This window comes from Mustela lutreola, chromosome 14 (genome assembly GCF_030435805.1).
Source record: "Mustela lutreola isolate mMusLut2 chromosome 14, mMusLut2.pri, whole genome shotgun sequence".
NCBI lineage: Eukaryota > Metazoa > Chordata > Mammalia > Carnivora > Mustelidae > Mustela > Mustela lutreola.
This window is the reverse complement of record NC_081303.1, coordinates 916,366-933,781: the sequence shown is the minus strand read 5'-3', so window position 1 is coordinate 933,781 and position 17,416 is coordinate 916,366.

The window sequence follows — 17,416 nt, the reverse complement described above, 5'->3', positions numbered from 1 at the left end:
AGCCACTGAGCTGAAGGTAAAGGCAGTTTTCCTGAGGAAGCAGCCGGGGCAGGAGCACGTCTCTCAGGAAGGGGGACCCAGAAAGATGCGAGCCGGCCGGCCTGACGGCCCTCGGACCCGAGCCGCTCACCGGGGACCACGGACTGGCACCCCCGCCCCCGTGTCTGCGGCGACAGAACCCAGAGAAGGGGACGTGATGGGAGAAGGGGCCGTGTGGGCTTCCCCTTCACGAAGGCCGGGAAGGACAGGAAGGGGAAGGGGGTGCCGAGCCGCGTCCGCGGGGATGAAGGCCGACGGCGGAACGGCGCGGCTGCGGCTCGCCTGTGGAGACGGAGGAGCAAACACCAGCCACGGACCGGGGCGGCCCAGGGGCGACCCCTCAGCCATGAAGACACAGGTCGTGAGCTCCTTGAAAGGCTGTGACCGGACGGTCAGGAGAGGAAACGGCCTGAAGCATGGATGACTTTACTGACCCCCATTTCACGGTCCGGATCAGAAACCGGCTCTGGCCAGGACGTCTCTCAGGGCTGCCCTGGAGCTGTGGGGCCGCTGATCATCCGGCACCAGAATCCCCCTCAGATGGAGCCATCGGAAATCAAACGTTTGAAAAGAAGAAGAAGAAGAAAAGGAGCCCCAAAAAGAAAGAAAGAAGTGGAACTATCTTTGGGGAATCACCGCTTTAACAAAACAACCAGATGACGCCCTGAGTGTACGAGGAGCCGGAGTAAACAATCCGGAGAATAAACCGGAAGCGGGCGGGGGATGGCCAGCTTGGAGGAGGGACGGTCCACAGGGACTTCGTTCAACACAAAGGCATTTCCTGATGAATCTGAAGCTGTTACGCTGCTCGAAATGTCACACTTTGTCACCTTTGCTCCCAGCCTTTGGTCCTTCAGTCAAGTCTGCCAGATGCACAAAGCCCGAGTGTGTGTGCGTGTGTGTGTGTGTGTGTACGTGCACGCGCGTACAGGCACGTGGATGTGTGGTCAGAGAAGTCAGCTGAGTCCCCTTAGCCATGCTGACCGTGAGGAACGGAAACTGGACACACGGCACGATCTAGAAACTAAACTCACTCACAGGCTGCAAAAGCTCGGAGCTAGAAATAATGACAAAACATGAGCCTTTCATGAAAATGCAGAAATCCCGGGAGAGGCGCTGGCTTTCCACATCAGTGACTGGAGGGAAGTCGTGTCTGAAATCAGAGCTGACCCCGGGGTCACGCACGTGCAAGGAGCCCACTGAGAGGCCATGTATCCGTACGTTCTGGGGGCAACCCCTGCCCCCAAACTTTTTCCTCCTTAAAAGAGCCCCCGAAGGCCCTTTGAACCTCTCCAGGTCTAAGGACCAAACAGGAATCTTCCCAGGGAGCGTTTCTCAGTCTGACGGACGAGAAAACCACACCTGCTTAGACCCACCGGCCCTACCGCCCGGAAGCCAATGTGTGCGGCGCTGCCAGACTGTGCTGGGGGTGACTGCAAGAACCCCTGAAAACTCTAACTGCACGAAGCCTGTGACAATGGTCCCTGATACCCATCACCATGCGTGCTGTCCACCTGGGGCGCCCACCTGCGGCGGGGCCAGGACACAAGCCTTCTTGGAGGAGAGCAAGATGAGCTCTCCTGGAACTGCCCGGGGCGGGAGCTCGGGGTGACACAGTCAGGGCCACGTGCCTCCCTCGCTAGTAACCTACCACAACCTCCCTCTGTGCCCTACCACAAGGACAAAAACCCCTGCTCCCTCACTGTGTGTCCAAGGGTGGCCCTGCTCCTTTGGGGGTCGTTTGACCCCAGAGTGGAGGAATTTCACCACGACTGAGTCCAGGGCCCGGGGGGCTGTGTCTGTGTCACTGCACTCACTTACGGGATGTCTTATCTCTGAGTGATGGGAAGCTACGGCACATGGACTAACTTCCATGTGGACCATTCCCCTAGACTAGCAGAGGCCTGTGGGCTTACTCCCAGGGCCCTGAGAACGGTGTTTGGCGTCACTAACACAGCAAGGCCGACAGCCACAGAGCACAGCTTTGAAGTCAGGCTACGCGTTTCATTTTCTAACACTCTGCCCCGCCCCCTCGCCCCGACCTAGGAAATGGGCAGCAGTAAAGAGACCCATCGAGGCCTCTGGCTTCTCTGAAGTCCCGTGCGCCCGGGAAAGCCAGGGCTGTAGTGCCACCTGCCCGGATGGGGATGTGACATTCAAGCTGATGGAACCTTATGGTTCAGGGGCTCAATGTGCTGAGAAAATGTGAGAGATCAGGGGCAGGAGCGGCCGCAACCCAGGCCTCCCCACTGCTCGCCAACGTGCCGCAGCCGTCTGGATCCGAGTTCAGACGCGATGGCTTCCTGGAGCCAGAGAGGCTGAGTGGGAGGAAGAACCACAGGCTTCCTGGTTGGAAAGGCCCACCGTGTTGATCGGACCCGACCCCTCGGTCCTGCGGATTCGGGAACGAGAGGCACGACCCCCTTACGTGAAGAGCCCGGGACCCCAGCCTCATAACCACAGGACCAGGCGTTCGGATCTGATGACGGGAATCCCACGATGCGGCGCCACAGCCAAGCGGGGAAAGCCTCCCCCAAATCCGATTCCCGTGATGAGGGAGCAGAAGGCCGCTGAGGACAGAGCAGAAGCCGACTCCCAGCGACCTCCCCTACCCCCACGCTTCGGGGGGACACGGGTGACATTCTTCCAGGAAGCTCCCAACTGTGTTCACGCCAAGGCCTTGCTAGAGGAAGAACGACCTTAACCGGACAACGGCCGTCCTCCGGGATCCGGGATCTCGCATCTCCTACGTCCTCTTCAGCAAGGAAAGTTCTTCTGAGACCTCCCTTTTCCCTACCCCTCCCACCCATCGGATACAACAGGCCACCCATCTCCGCGTGGTGCAGACTCTCTTTCTGTCCAGGGGTCCTGTCTCCCTGCTTTAATAAAACCACTTTTTTGCACCAGAGGCATCTTAAGAATTCTTTCTTGGTCATCGGCTCCAGACCTCACTTCTATTCCAAAAGCTCACCACTATGTTTGAGGTAAAAATGTGTTTCAGATGAAGCTTCCCCAGCCTGACAGAGGACCCTGGGTGGTCACTGTTCTCACTCACAAGGACGGGCCCTCGTCCGACAGGCCAGGCATCGTGCCAAGCACTCTGCATGCACTGTTTCCTTGAACCTTCATCATAGCCAGGTCAAGTACATACCCCTACAACCGACGTTTGATGAAAAGAAACCAAAGCATTTTGCCCACATTGGCATAGCTGCATCACTGGAGGAGACAAGATTCAAACCCAGATGACCTTCCTTGATGACCTAGTGTCCAGTCACCCTGCACAGCTGACAACAGGCTAACATTAAAATGTAGCATTTAAAAAACAAATTTAGCTGAGATACATGAAAAACAGCCAGCTGCAGGCAAGAAACATTTCATGTCTTTATTCATGGTTTGCCTTGTCTCCGGGACACTCGACATCTAAAGCGCCAGCCCATGGGCAACTGGGTGGCTCAGTCACTAAGCGTCTGCCTTCGGCTCAGATCATGATCCCAGGATCCTGGGATCAAGCCCCACATCAGGCTCCCTGCCTAGCGGGAAGCCTGCTTCTCCCTCTCCCACTCTCCCTGCTTGTGTTCCTTCTCTCGCTGTGTCTCTGTCAAGTAAATAAATAAAATCTTTAAAAATAAATTAATTAATTAAGTAAAACAAAATGCCAGCACTTTCTCTCTGTCAGAATCACCGTCAGGGAAGCTTTGCAATCCTGTCCTCCCCTGGCAATCCCCTGCCTCCAGCTGTGACTCTGGAGAAGTCTGGGACATCTAGTGTCCTGAACCCATCCAGGGGTGCTTCTGCGTGGCGCGTGTTTGGGCTTCAGGGCACGTCAGGGAGCTGGGATGAAACCAGCCTCTGCCCTCCTCTCCCTTTCTCTACCTGGTCTGAAAGCAGAGCTTCAGGGACAGAGACGTGAGCAATCCCGACTGCTCTCCAGAGAAGCAGGAGAGGTCAGAGGAGCCGGCCTGGGAGCGGCTCCTCATGGGACGGGGTCAGGGGTACCGAAGGAATGTTGGTGCGCACCATGCTCAGTTTAAAGTTCCTTGGCTTATTTTAGGGTCTGGCAAAGATGTGATTATCGCAGCATCATGTATGTACGTATCTATGCAGGAGAATATGCCGCGGCCAGTAGGGTACCGGCCCCTCCGGGGTCCATTATCAGATCTGCTGCCTGAGAAGCAGCAAGGACTTGGCCATGCAGGAACGCAGCCACGTTTCCCAAATAGCTTCTGCATATGTTAAGTAACGCCTCGGCTACCTCCGACACCAGAGAAAGGCTGCTAAGCCACAATTAGAAAGAAGGAAAAGCTCAAAGTCTCAAACTGCTGAGATCGACTTCTTTCCAGAAATAGCATCTCTTGGAGGGAGGGCCAAGAGGAGGGAGCAGGGATGGTGGCGCGGGGCTCAGCGCGGCGGGGGGGGGGGGGGGGGGGCACCACACCCACACGGGAGACGTGGGACTCCAGGGCCGTGCGGCTGGTCTCCTGCGGCTGGGACCTCCCACGGGATGGGACGGAGCAGGGGCTTGGGGCTGGTGGGCTGGAGGCGGTCGGGGAAGGCAGATGCACAGTCTGGACGGCATGGATTATTTCTGCCTGGGTCACCAAAACGTAAAGCGATTTCACGCCCTGCTCTCTGCGCGCTCCCTACCCACGTGACCCTCACCAGGCCGCCGCGAGAGGGAGGCCCTTGAAAGCTGCCTTGAGGGGCTCCTGTGGCTCAGTCAGTAGCACGTGCAACTCTTGATCTTGGAGTCACGAGTTTGAGCCCTACATTGGGGTAAAGAGTACATTAAAAAATTAAAACATTAAATCTTTAAAAAAAATGTCTTGAATAATTTGCTGGTGTAGCAGCCAAGGGAGCAAGAGGAGGCTGAAATCCAGCCCACACCCAGCTCGCCAACCTCAGGGCCCGCCGGCCGCAGCAGGCCCCCTTCTCCGATCCGCACACCGGCCACACAGGCTCACAGAGGCCCACCGCCCCGTTTCGCGGCTATAAAATGAGACTTGGAGACGGTAATGCACGTGCACTGGGTCAGGACAGGTCATGGCAGAGTCACAACGCTAAAGCAGGTCGCTCTCTGCTCCCAACCACACTTCTCTTGCACTCTGCTGGACCGCCTTGGTATTTGGAGAGCAAGATAAAAACGAAGTCAAGGAAGCTCCTTCGGACCCATGGCCACATGCCTGCGACAATTTCCTAGACAGGAGGAGGAACTTCTGAAATGATCCTGCTCTGCGCAGAGCCACAAAAACAAGCGAGCGTGTACGACCATTTGATTCAACAGTCATGGATCCAGCATTTGGTAAGGGCTGAGCAGGATCTAGGCCTTCCACAAAGAAAGGAAAAAGGTGATGGTCCTGCCCTCGAGGAGCTCCCTGCTTGTCCCCAGAGACGGTCGGTGACACACGGAAGATCAAGGACAGTGAAGAGAATTAATCCAAGAAACTGACAGCTGCTCGTGTCGGGCAGACCAAGGCAACTCAACAGTCAACAACCTTGAGGGATAAGAAAGTCTCTTTAGAGGCCGTAAAACCCAAAGAGGTAAATCTCCACTCCAAGACCTCGCAACCACTGATCCCTGTGCTGAGCGATATGGCTGAAGCCAGGGCGGAAATGCCGGTGACCCACCTGATCTCTGCTGAGATTCCCAGCTAAAAAGACCCACATCACAGGCTCTCGCCCACAACCTGTCGGTTGCAGGGACCATAGGCACCATAGACAGAAAGAAAGAAAAATAGCCCCGGGAAACCGAAACAGATTTCTATACTGTAACTTGACCGTCTGGGATTTCTAGGCACTACAGCTCACGTTCTTGGAAACCGTGGTCAAAACAAACAAGCCAGCTTCTCCCCTGCAGTGACTTGGGCACGGCTATGGGGTGTGACAAGGGGCCAGAGCCAGGGCCTTCCTGGGCGCAGCTTCAGAAGGCTGGGTTTTGAGGGGTCCGGGCGGGGGGTTGCTTGTCAGGAAGACGGCAACCTGACTGCAGACCCGAGGCTGAGCGCGGATCTCAGAAAGAAGGCAGTGGTCCCTTCCAGAGGTCCTGCCACTCCGCTGCTCAAGGGGAAGAAGTGGACGTGAGCGGACAGCGTACTACTCAGCCACAGGCCACTGTTACTCATTCTGTCCTGGGGCAAAGACATCGAAGAAGGGTTGGGTCCCCCGTCTGCAAAGTAACGAACTGGGGTTCCGGCAGTTTACCCGGCTTGGCCAAGGTCACACAAGCCTTGAGGAACAAAACCAGCCATGTAACCCCAAATCCCACGGACTTTCACAAGTAAAGTTCTTTCTGTTTAATCAAGGCAGCTTCGAGGGATGGCCGAGAGAACAAACCTGGGTATCTGTGGCGCCAGCAGGTGAGTCCAGGGACCCAGCGGGGGTCCCGCGGGACCAGTGGGAGGGCCCTGGCTGCAGGCAGGGTAGAAAGCCACCCCAAGCGGGCAGCCAGGTGCTGAAAGCAGAGCTCACTGGAGAGAGGGAGCCCAGGGACAGACAGTGCCTGGGAGAGCCTGGAAAGGAAAGCAGGGAAGGTCTTTGTTAGGCCCGGGTGTTTACGGAGGTTTGTGGCCTAGTGCACGTGTCTTCACAGGCATGTAGGAACCAGCCAGAACAAAGACAAGCACTGCGTGTGGCTTCTTGGGAGTCGCGGGGGCTCGGTACCTAGAGGTGCAGCACGGCTGGTCTGGAACACACACAGGCGGCTTCATCTGCTCACTTCCAGCTGGTCCTTCCTTAGACGTTCCCACCCTAAAGAAATGACCACTTTTCCCTTACAAGGAGGACACACACTGTCTGTGTGATGAGGCACGTGTAAAGTGGGGGTCAGGGCCTAGAAAGGACAGAAGCAGGAGCAGAAAGACAGAGAAAATAGAAAAGGAGCAAAAAGATCTTTTATGAAGTCCTTCAGTTTCTCTATCTTACGTGGATGCCAAGGTTTGAAGCCCAGGTCGACCACTAACCCGCTGAGAGGCCCCAGAAATTGCACCAAACACCTCTTTGCCTCAGTTTCCTCCTATCTAAAATGGGATAATAACAGTGAGGACCAAGTGTCAGTAGGTGCAGCACACACAGACCTGTACCTGACGCAGAGGAAGTGTTACCCACTCGGGAGGGTGGCCCGACGTAGGAGCAGAAGTGAAAAGGCACTCTGAGAACTGGGGGAGGGAAAGGACTAAAAAGCACCGGGTGTGGGGAGAAGGAAGGGGACGGAGAAGACAACAGGGCAGAAAATGACCGATTTCTACTTCAGCCAAGCCTGGGGTCGTCCCCCCCCCCCCACTCCTCCTTCCCCACTACAGGAGGCAGCCACGGCCACACCCAGTCTGCGGGGCTGCTGGAAACTGGGCTACAGATAGATGACTTGGGGTGAGAGCTGGGGGGGATCAGACGGACAGATTAGACAGGCAGACAGACAGCCTTGCAGGAACAGAGGCTCTAATCTTGAGTGGAGATTCTCCTACACAAAGAAGACACAAAAATTGAACATTTAAGACCCCTTTGCTCCACTGCTCCCCATGGCTCAACAAAGAGCGCAGCTCTGTTTGTATCTCACCTTCAAAGTCTGCAAAACTGTACGTACCCGTCATACCACGGGCCTCCTGGTCAGTGGGCTGCCAGCTTCACACTCTCTGCCTCAGTGGCCCCAGACCAAAGGAGGAGGAACACTTGATAACCACTGGGAACAGTGATCACCGTTGCCAAGGGAACATTCAGGTCACACCCAGCTACTCAAGGAGTTTGAAGGATAAAATGACAATAATAATGCAAAATTACCCTCCAGCAGGGGCGCCGTCACGGTGCCATGGAAAGACACTGAAGTCAAAGATTTAGGACTAGAGCTCTGGCTCCATTACCATTAGCCTTGCGACACTAATCCCGTCATTTCTTCCTCAGTGTCACCTGTAAAATGAGGATAATATTCTATTTCCTACTGTTGTATAATGAGGAATTCTGCTGGTCTTTGTCCCAGGCGCTGGAACTGAGTATTCTGAGCCCTTGGAATTTCCCGATTGATGGAAGTGTCTGTGGTCCATGGGCCCCCTGGGCCATCTCTGAGTTTCTGCTAAGGAGATGACTCAGGCAAGGGGCTGACTTTGCCAGAAAGACCAGCCATGTGATTAGAGGGTTAGCACTTTGAGCCACATGTTATCAGTCCAACCTTCCGGCCACTGAAGAAGGGCATTGCAGATTCAGTCTAATCACATGCCTTACGATTTAGTTGGCTGTGTCTACCTAATGAAGCCTCAGTGTTAAAAAAAAAAGGAACTCGGAAGAGCCTCGTGGCTGGTAACACACTTAAGTGTGCCGAGGGGGACACGCCAGACTCCGTGGGAGGACAAAGGAGCCTTTGAAACCCTACCAGACCTCCCCTGTGTGTCTTCGTTTGGCTGGTCCTGATTTGTATCCTTTATAATGAAACTATAATTGTAATTGTGGCACTTTCCTGAATTCTGTGAGTCATCTTAGTGAACGCCAAAAACCTGAGGGGGTCATAGGATTCCCAATTTGTGGCCAGTTAGTTATACAAGTGCAGGTGGCCTGGGGCTCCCAGATTTTCAGCTAGCATCTTAAGTGAAGGCAGTCTTGCTGGAAACAAGGATCTTACCTTCTGAAGCCTGAGCTAATATGGCTAGCATCAGAATGATATTGCAGCATATGTGCCCGCAAATGCTACCGTAGGACAGACATACAACCGTATATGAGATAAGAGCTTACAAGTTGTGAAAGGTTAAGTAAATGATACATATATAATTTTCTTAAAGGTTGTATTATTAAGTGATTTTTTCCAACGATTCAGATGGATCATTGTTGTTCCACCAATAATCTCTTGCCTAACCCATGAAGGCTAAGTTTATTTATTTATTTATTTATTTAACAAAATGTAATGGAAATACAATGTGCACAAGACTCTGTCCTAGATGTGGATCTAGTGGCGAAATAGCAAAATGGAAAAGAAGTCATCTTATTGCCAAGAAAAACACAAACTAGCAGAGGAGATACGGCAACAAACTAAAAAAAAAAAAAGCAGGGAGTGTGTGCCACAAAAGCGGCACAGGTAAGCTAAAGAGAAGGATCCTTTCTGAGGGAGTCAAAGACAATTTGCAGAGGAAATGGCACTGAACCAGGCCTTGAGAAACGCCCAGTACGTGGACGTGGAGGAAGAACAGGGACATCCGAAGGCAGGAGGCGGAAAGCCAGGGGCGTGCAGGGAAAGGCACATTCACCAAGGGGAGCAATGTCACAGCAGCACCGACGGTCACATCAGAACCAGCTCACAGCGTCGGGGGAAGCGTCTGTGACATCCCGTGGGCAAAAGATGTAAAATCCTGAACAATTTGGTAGCATCAGATACAACAATTTTATCCAGATGCTTTCACTCTTTTCTGTTAAACGTGATTTGGTTGAAAAGGCTGAAAAGCCCTTTTCCTCCTCATTTTAAGAAGAGAAACAAGGAGCTAGAGGTCCTGCGACAGGCCTGTGTCCCCGCGGACTCGTCCGCAAAGGTCAAAGCAGGAGGCGGCCAGGGTCACAAACTTCTAGCCCAGTTCTTCTAGCAAACACCTTCCCTCGGGCTTAAAGCTGAGCTTTCAAATTTGAATAGTTAATAATTCATGGGCCTCGTCTTTGTACTAAAGGGGACATGCCCTGCTTCTCTTCTGCAGACAGGGCGTGCGCCCGCTGCCTCCCCGAGGAACAACAGCCCCGATGCACGAGGGCCCGGAGCAGCCCGAGGTCTCAGCACTGAAGAGCCGAGGGCCGCCCGCGAGGCCCAGACGCACCGGCGCCGGCCAGCTGCGGAGTGACGCCGGGGGCAGCCACAGGACCGCCCGCGGGAAGCACGAGTGGCCTTGCCTGGCGACAGCTGGACCGCGAGGCAGGTAGAGCCAAACGCAGCGCTGCCCTGCGCACAGCAGAGGGACAGCCGCGGCCGCCTGCAGAGAGCCGAGGGGCCTCCCGTGCTCCACGGCCGGGGTCGGCGACCTTTCCTCTTTCCTCAGCCTCTCCCGACCCGCCACAAAATCCGCAGCTCCTGCAGCCGGGGAGTTTCCTGACAGTCCTCACTGCGTCTGTGAGGGACGGGCAGGGAGCAGGACCCTAGCTCCCGCTTCGCCGGCGTAAGATGCCCGAGGAAACCCCCCTGAGTAAACCCCCCGAGCAAAGCCACGGAGACCATACTGCCCTGCTGCAGTGAGGGCTGATGTCAGGGTTTCCGGGTTTATGAGCGACCAACATGACACAATTTTTTAAGCTCCAGGAATCAAAGTAAATTTAACGTTCATCCATAACTGCATGACAATAAAGGATCCAGTCCTAGAGCCCACTTTCAAGTCCAGGGACGTGGCCCCAAAAGACAGTCACCAAGTTGCCCGCCTCGTGGCAGGGAGAACGGCGTGGCCTGCTGGCAGGTGACCCGTCCTCCGCGGCGGACCGGGGACTCTCGCTGTGAAGCCGCGGGCTCTTTCACCCGCACTCGGCTGGAACGAGCCTTTCCTCCTCTCCCTCCAAACCACCTCCTGTTGTGTAGGTTCCCCCGCGGACGCCTCCCTAGGCCCGTACGGACAGAACGTCAGGGCATACTGTCAGCATCTGGGAGCTGAGTTGGCCGACCCAACGTGTATGTTACCACATCTCAAGCTCGGTCTTGTGTCCTGGAGAGGGTTAATTCTCCAGATTAAGAATTTTCCCTCATTACTACTTGGCCACTAGCCAGAATTTCTCATCCACCCTGAAGAGGTGGGCAAGTGCCCATAATAACTTATCTTCTTGGGGGTTTGGGTGAGAATTTTCTATGTTTTCAGCTAAAAAAAAAAAAAAAAGTTTGTTTTCCCTGGAGTGTAACTACATACAACCTTCATTTCTCTGTTCAACAAATATTTATTGTGCCCGGTACTGTTTCAGACATCCGGGACAGAACAGCTACTGGCCAAAACCCTTAGCCCCATAAAATGCAGCTCCAGTGGAGGGGCAAAGCAATGAGCAAGTAACAGAACACAAACATTCAGAGATGATCAGGTAGTGGTGAGGTCATGTAGAAGAAGACAAGACGGGGAAAGGCATAAAATCCGGGTTGGTATTACTCGATGTAGAGAGGTCAGTGATCGCTTCTTTAAGGGTGGGCACGTGAGCTGTAAAAACATAAGGATGCAGCCTTCCCATGGCAGATGCGTTTCCCTATATACGACTTGGATCTCCAAAGAGGACTGGAGGCACTTTACAATGAGACCCGAATCTTTTCTTTTTAATTTTTTTAATATTTGATTTACTTATTTGAGAAAGAGAGTGAACGAGAGAGAAGGAGAAAGGGGAAGTGCTGAGATAGAGCGGCAGGCAGAGAGAGAGGGAGAGGCAGGCTTCCCGCCAAGCAGAGAGCCCGACGCGGGGCTCGATCCCAGGACCCCACGATCATGACCTGCACCGAAGGCAGAGGCTTACCGACTAAGCCACCCGCGTGCCCCCAGATCTGTTACTTGAACACAAGGACTCTGGCACAGGCACTCAGCGTCTAGCAGCCTGCACTGGTGAGCACGCAGTAAGCACTCAGGTGTTTGGAAAGTCGTCTGATAGAGTTAATTCAACTCTTTCATATTTTGCCACCAAACTAATGATTGGGCTCTTTGCAGCCGCCCTGCCCTCGGGCCGCAGGAGCAGACGGACATGACAATGAAGCCAGGTGCCCGCGTCTCGCCGTCCGCTGACCTAAGCGAGGGTAGAGAGGACCTCACAGTGGCAGACTCTGCGGCGACCAGTGACGTGAAGAGTAAACGGGCCGTGTCAACAATCCTCTCACCCCATTACAATGGGCCCCAAATTAATCAGACTGAAACCAGGGGCAACGCGCAGATAGAGCACCCGCTTGCCGACGGCCACGCAGCCGGTCAGTGAGTGCCAGGACAGCACCGCGCGTCTGACCGCAGCGCAGCGTGGGCTCCTGCTCCAGCCGACAATGTCGGGAAGGACCGTTGCTTGAGAACAACGGCGAACGGATTTGGTGACACTGGCGCTACAATGTCACGGTAGCCGGGTACAAACTCTTGTGGCCGTCGGCAATATTGTTTTCCAGGACGGCCTCTCTCTCCAGAAGGAACCCTTGTCCCCAGTGTCCCCGTGTCCCCAGGTGATGGCCTCGCAGTCCCTGCCTGGGGTCTCCAGGCATGAGGCACACACGTTCCCCAGAGGAGCTGGACAGCTCTACCAGGCAGAAAGTCGAATAGTTAAGCTAAACAATTTTCTTCACTGTCTACAAGGGCATACACCATGATGAACTCAGATGACTTTATAATAGATATTTTATAGAAAGAGTATTTATATTCAATGGCTGGCCAGTAAAGTTATCATTAAAAATATATCTGCTAGAAATGTTAAATAAAGGATCTGTCGGATTTGTTATTTCTGATGCCTCAGAAATGACCATTCTCAGAAACAGAAAGATCTAAGAGGTTGGACTTAAACAACTTTGCCACAGCCAAGACACTAAATCTGGGCTCTGTTCTTTAAAAAAGATACACCATAAAGAATAAGAATAAATGTAGGCTTTCAAAGGCAAACTGTGTGTGATTTTTCATCCTTTTCAAGCAAGTTGTTAAAAGGCAGGAATCCAGAGTTAAAAGACACACGGGTGAAGAAAATGGTCACCGAGCATGCGGTGCTAGACTTAAATCAAGCAGGCGCTAGAGAGCAGAAAAGTCTGTTTCTCTTCCCCAAGCCTGCGGAAATGCTACAAGTTCATTGGCGCCATCAACGATACCGACTTGTTTTCCGCAAATGCTTACTTTTTCCTGGAAACCACAAAAGCGGAGGGATTGAGCGGTGTTCCTTCACGGACAAGGGTATGCACCCTGGTGTCCTCTCCAAAATGCACAAAACCGGAAGACCCACCTGGCTAGCAACAAGTCTGAACGACAAATTATTGTTTTAAAGAAATACAGTTTCATTAGTTTCACATACATAGAAAAGAGCACATCAGATTGACAAGTTACAATCTACTAACAGTCCTCTTAGAAATTGCTTTAAGGAGTAAGTAAAGATGATTTTCAATCAGCATATCCTTATTAGCATACAAGGACCTTGAGAATTCATTTTTCTCTTAAAATCATCATTTTCCTGGGGCACCTCTGTGGCTCAGTCAGTTGAGCGTCTGCTTTCAGCTCAGGTCATGATCTCTGGGTCCTGGGATCAAGCCCTGCATTAGGCTTCCTGCTCAGGAGGGAGCCTGCTTCCTTTTTTCTCTTTCTCTCTCAAAAAAATAAATGAAATCTTTTTTAAAAAATCACCATTTTCGGGCGCCTGGGTTGCTCAGTTGGTTAAGAGACTGCCTTCAGCTCAGGTCATGATCCTGGAGTCCCCAGATCGAGTCCCGCATCGGGCTCCCTGCTCAGCGGGGAGTCTGCTTTTCCCACTGACCTCTCTCCTCTCATGCTCTCCCTCTCTCTCATTCTGTCAAATAAATACATATAACCTTAAAAAAAAAAAAGACACCATTTTCCCAAATCTTTTTTTCTAATTTAAACTATTAATAAGTAAAGAGAAGATAATTCTTCTTCCACAGACCTCAAATTTTTAATCACCACCTTTTTAATTCTCACTTACCTGATCTTCACACACACACTGAAATGATAAAACACCAGAATATCCAACCCAGTTTACTTCATTCTATCAAGACAGGTGGTCAAATGCAGAACTTTCAAACCCATTAAGGAAAAAAAATAATTAGGATATAAAATATCCCACCGAGATCTGCAATAAAACCAGTAATAATATTCTCCCCAAAAAGTTTTAGAACATTATCAATCCTTTTTTGATAATTTAATAATTGTAAGAACATTCTTGACCTTATTTGAATAACTAGAATTTCAATATTTATAGCCCAAACCTAAACTTTGCACACTCATTGGCAATGGATTTCTGTAACTTTTCGACATTAAATATAGAAATGAAATTTATGTTACCACATGGCTTAGTTTTCAACTTGCCATTTGTACTAAACTTCAAAACCACTCTAAATTCCTCTTAATTTTTTATGAGTAGCATTTAGTGTTTGAGTATCGTTTTAGATATTTATACGGCTGACCTGACCTATATTTTAGAACTAATTTGGCAGAACTTACCAAGAGTATCCTTCCAAAGAGCCACCTTGAGTGTTTAGAATTTTCTACTCACTTTGACATCATAAAGATAGTGAAGTTTGGGATAATATTGTTGTCAAAGCAGTGAAAGAACATGAGAATAAAATTCATGTCTTAAAATGTCCCTCTGTCCTGGGGCGCCTGGGTGGCTCAGTGGGTTAAGCCGCTGCCTTCGGCTCAGGTCATGATCTCGGGGTCCCGGAATTGAGTCCCACATCGGGCTCCCTGCTCAGCCGGGAGTCTGCTTCCTCCTCTCTCTCTGCCTGCCTCTCTGCCTACTTGTGATCTCTGTCAAATAAATAAATAAAATCTTTTCTTTTAAAATGTCCCTCTGTCCTTCATTTCCAAAAAAAAAATTTTGTTGTTGGTGAACATGTAGGAGAGATCACTGGGGCTGAGAACCATGTGCCCGCTGAGCTGACTCCCACACCCAAGAAGGACTTCAAAGAGGACCTGGAAACCCAAGACCTGTGTCTCCCGTCCATCCCCGCCCCCCGGGGAAATGTAGCTCAACTAACCGCATCAGTGCAAGCTGCTGACTGGGGTCAAGACAGGTGGAGTCACGCGTGTGCTCCTCACGGACCATGTTGTCTACAGCAGACTCCCTTCCCCTCCCCCATCTCATCCTGGCCCTCATCCCCACCCTATCCCCGGCTACTCTTCCCGTTGGCAAACCTGCCGCTGTATGACCCCTTGCATGTGTTCTTTCTCTGTTACCCTCCATGAGGGCAAGGACTTTCTCTTCCATGTGGAATCCTGGCAGCTAGAACAGTGTGCAGAGGTTGGACAGACCATAACAGGAGACTTTCGGTGGAAGCGGGGGCAGAGAGGAGCCCACATCAACGCCCACCCCATGCTTGGAGTCAGGCACCTCTGGCCCTCGCAAGCCTGTCCCTCCGTCGTCATCACATAATAAGCATACAGGGTGGGCTTCCACGCTTGCACGGACGAAAGACAGCAGGTCCCGAGAGGTGAGGTGAGCTGCTCAGAGTCTCAAAGCCTGTAAAGCCTGAAGGAAACTGTATCTGTCTGCTCCGAAACCACGACTTTCCCACGAAGCATTATAAAGTGTCAAGTGCTGTGCAAACATAGGCATTATCCATCATTCCCGTTTCATGCTTCAATTTTACTAGAGTCACTTGAAACAATGAGCAGTTATATGAATAAAGTAGGGCCTGGAGAACCACCCAATGTAGACTCTCAAAGACTTTCAAAACTGTACTTCAAACAACACTTTTAGTGACCTGCTACAGAATAGGAGGCCATGTGTAAGGACCTGGCCTAAAAATGCAAGGAAATAATGGGGTATTCAAATGTCTCTATGGACACAAGGCTCTAAAATGCTGTCTCTTGGGGATCAGGATCAGGGGACGCACTAACTCATATTTGTATAAATGCTATAGAAGAGGAAATACACATCGAAATATTCCAGTTGCCAACAAAGTATTCCTCACAACACAATGCCAAATCAGTGGAGAGAAACTGCAGAATGTTCTTCCCTAGCTGTGAGGAGGAGCAGAAAAGCAGTGGACAGAAACACAGAGCGCACTACATTTACAGACTAATGGGTCCAATGCTCAGTTACAGTCTGAGAAAGGCACCTAGGACCTGAGTCCGCTAGAAGCCACGCAACCCTGGCCAGGTTCACCGGAGTCCTGGGCATGGCTGAAGAGATAAGTATACACACCAGAGAAATCATGAGCTTTATAAAGATGACCAGGTACCCCCATCTGGGACCTCTGCCCCCATGGAGAATAAGGAAGGTCCCAGAAAGTTGTCATCAAAAGGACAATCAGTCATTGAAATCAGAGGAATGTTTGACAAGATAATGACTTTGCAGACCAAAAAACAGAAAACTGGAGAAAATGAAATCTCAAAAATCTTTAAAATCGTGAAGAAAGCATGACCCTGAAGTCTGAGAAAATGTCATTACAAGACTGCCTGAGTCCTGTTCTACTGTCCTGTTGGAGCTGCGGCTGCGGAGAACCAACTGGAGTGTAAAAACCCAGCAGCTGTCCCTTCATTCACTCAAGGGCTGTCACTTGCGCGAGCAGGGCACTAGTTGTGCCATGCAAGGGACATATTAGTACACAAAGCACACAGCCCTTGCCTTCCTGTAGCCCACATTCCCATGAGGCAACAGAGAGCAGGAAGTGCACATGAGGTGTAAGAAAACTGTGCAGCAGTTGTAAGTGGATAAAGACACGGAGTGGAATGGAGCCGAGCAGGAGACTGCGAAGTCAGCAAAGTCGCAGTTTGAATACAGTGGGTACTGAGAAGGGGACCTTGGAGCGAAAACTTGAAGGAGATGAGTGTCGCAGTGGAGCTACCTGGAGAGAAACTTCTAGAAGAGCAAAGCGTGGTAGTAACATTTACAGTATCATTATTAGCGCTCTCAAGCCAAGAGGTGATCAAGATACAGGTCATGAATGAGGAAGACAGGAAATCACTGCCATTAATCAAATACTGACAAGATACCCTCCGTGTTTCTGAGCTGAGTCAGCGCAACGACCTAAGCCAATCTCCAAAGAGGCTAATGTGCGTCTTTAAGTTCACAGGACACTTCACAGTGAGAACAGAACTGCAGCCAGAACACCATCTAGAGTAAAGAAAATGTCCTTTCTCACGAAAAGGATAAACTGAGGACAAATAAAAATGCATGAAAACTTACCGACTCCAAACGATGGAAGGATGGAGGGTATTGGATATGGGATAGAAGCATAAAAATGATGAAGAAGTGGGGCAAGCGGGTGATGGGTATGAAGGAGGCACGAGTGGTGAGGAGCCCTGGGTGTTACACGCAGCTAATGAGTCGTTGAACACTGCCTCAAAAACTAATCATGTACTGTATGTTGGCTAACTGAACATAATAAAAAATAAATTAAATTAAAAGAATAAGAAACAATAAGGCAAACTCATAACCAACAGACACATGAGGAGAAATCAAGGGAGTTTAGGGTTGTTGGACTTACAGCCACTGTCCATTCTGGTTTATTGTCAGGAAGACACGAGAGTTAGACACAGAGTGACTCGGGTGCGAGATGGCGAGTGGCAGTGCGACACACACCTGTGCCAGTTTCCTGGGGACTTTAGTCCCTGAGGGAAGAGAGGATGCAGCTGTAGGAACCAGGTTTGCTTGGAACGTTCCAAGGAAGGCACCTTGGAGGAGTGGAATTGGCCTGATTTGCAAGTCTGTGCACACGGCTTCGTGGAGAGAGGGAGAATATTACAGAGCCATTACATCTGGCTCTGGAAGA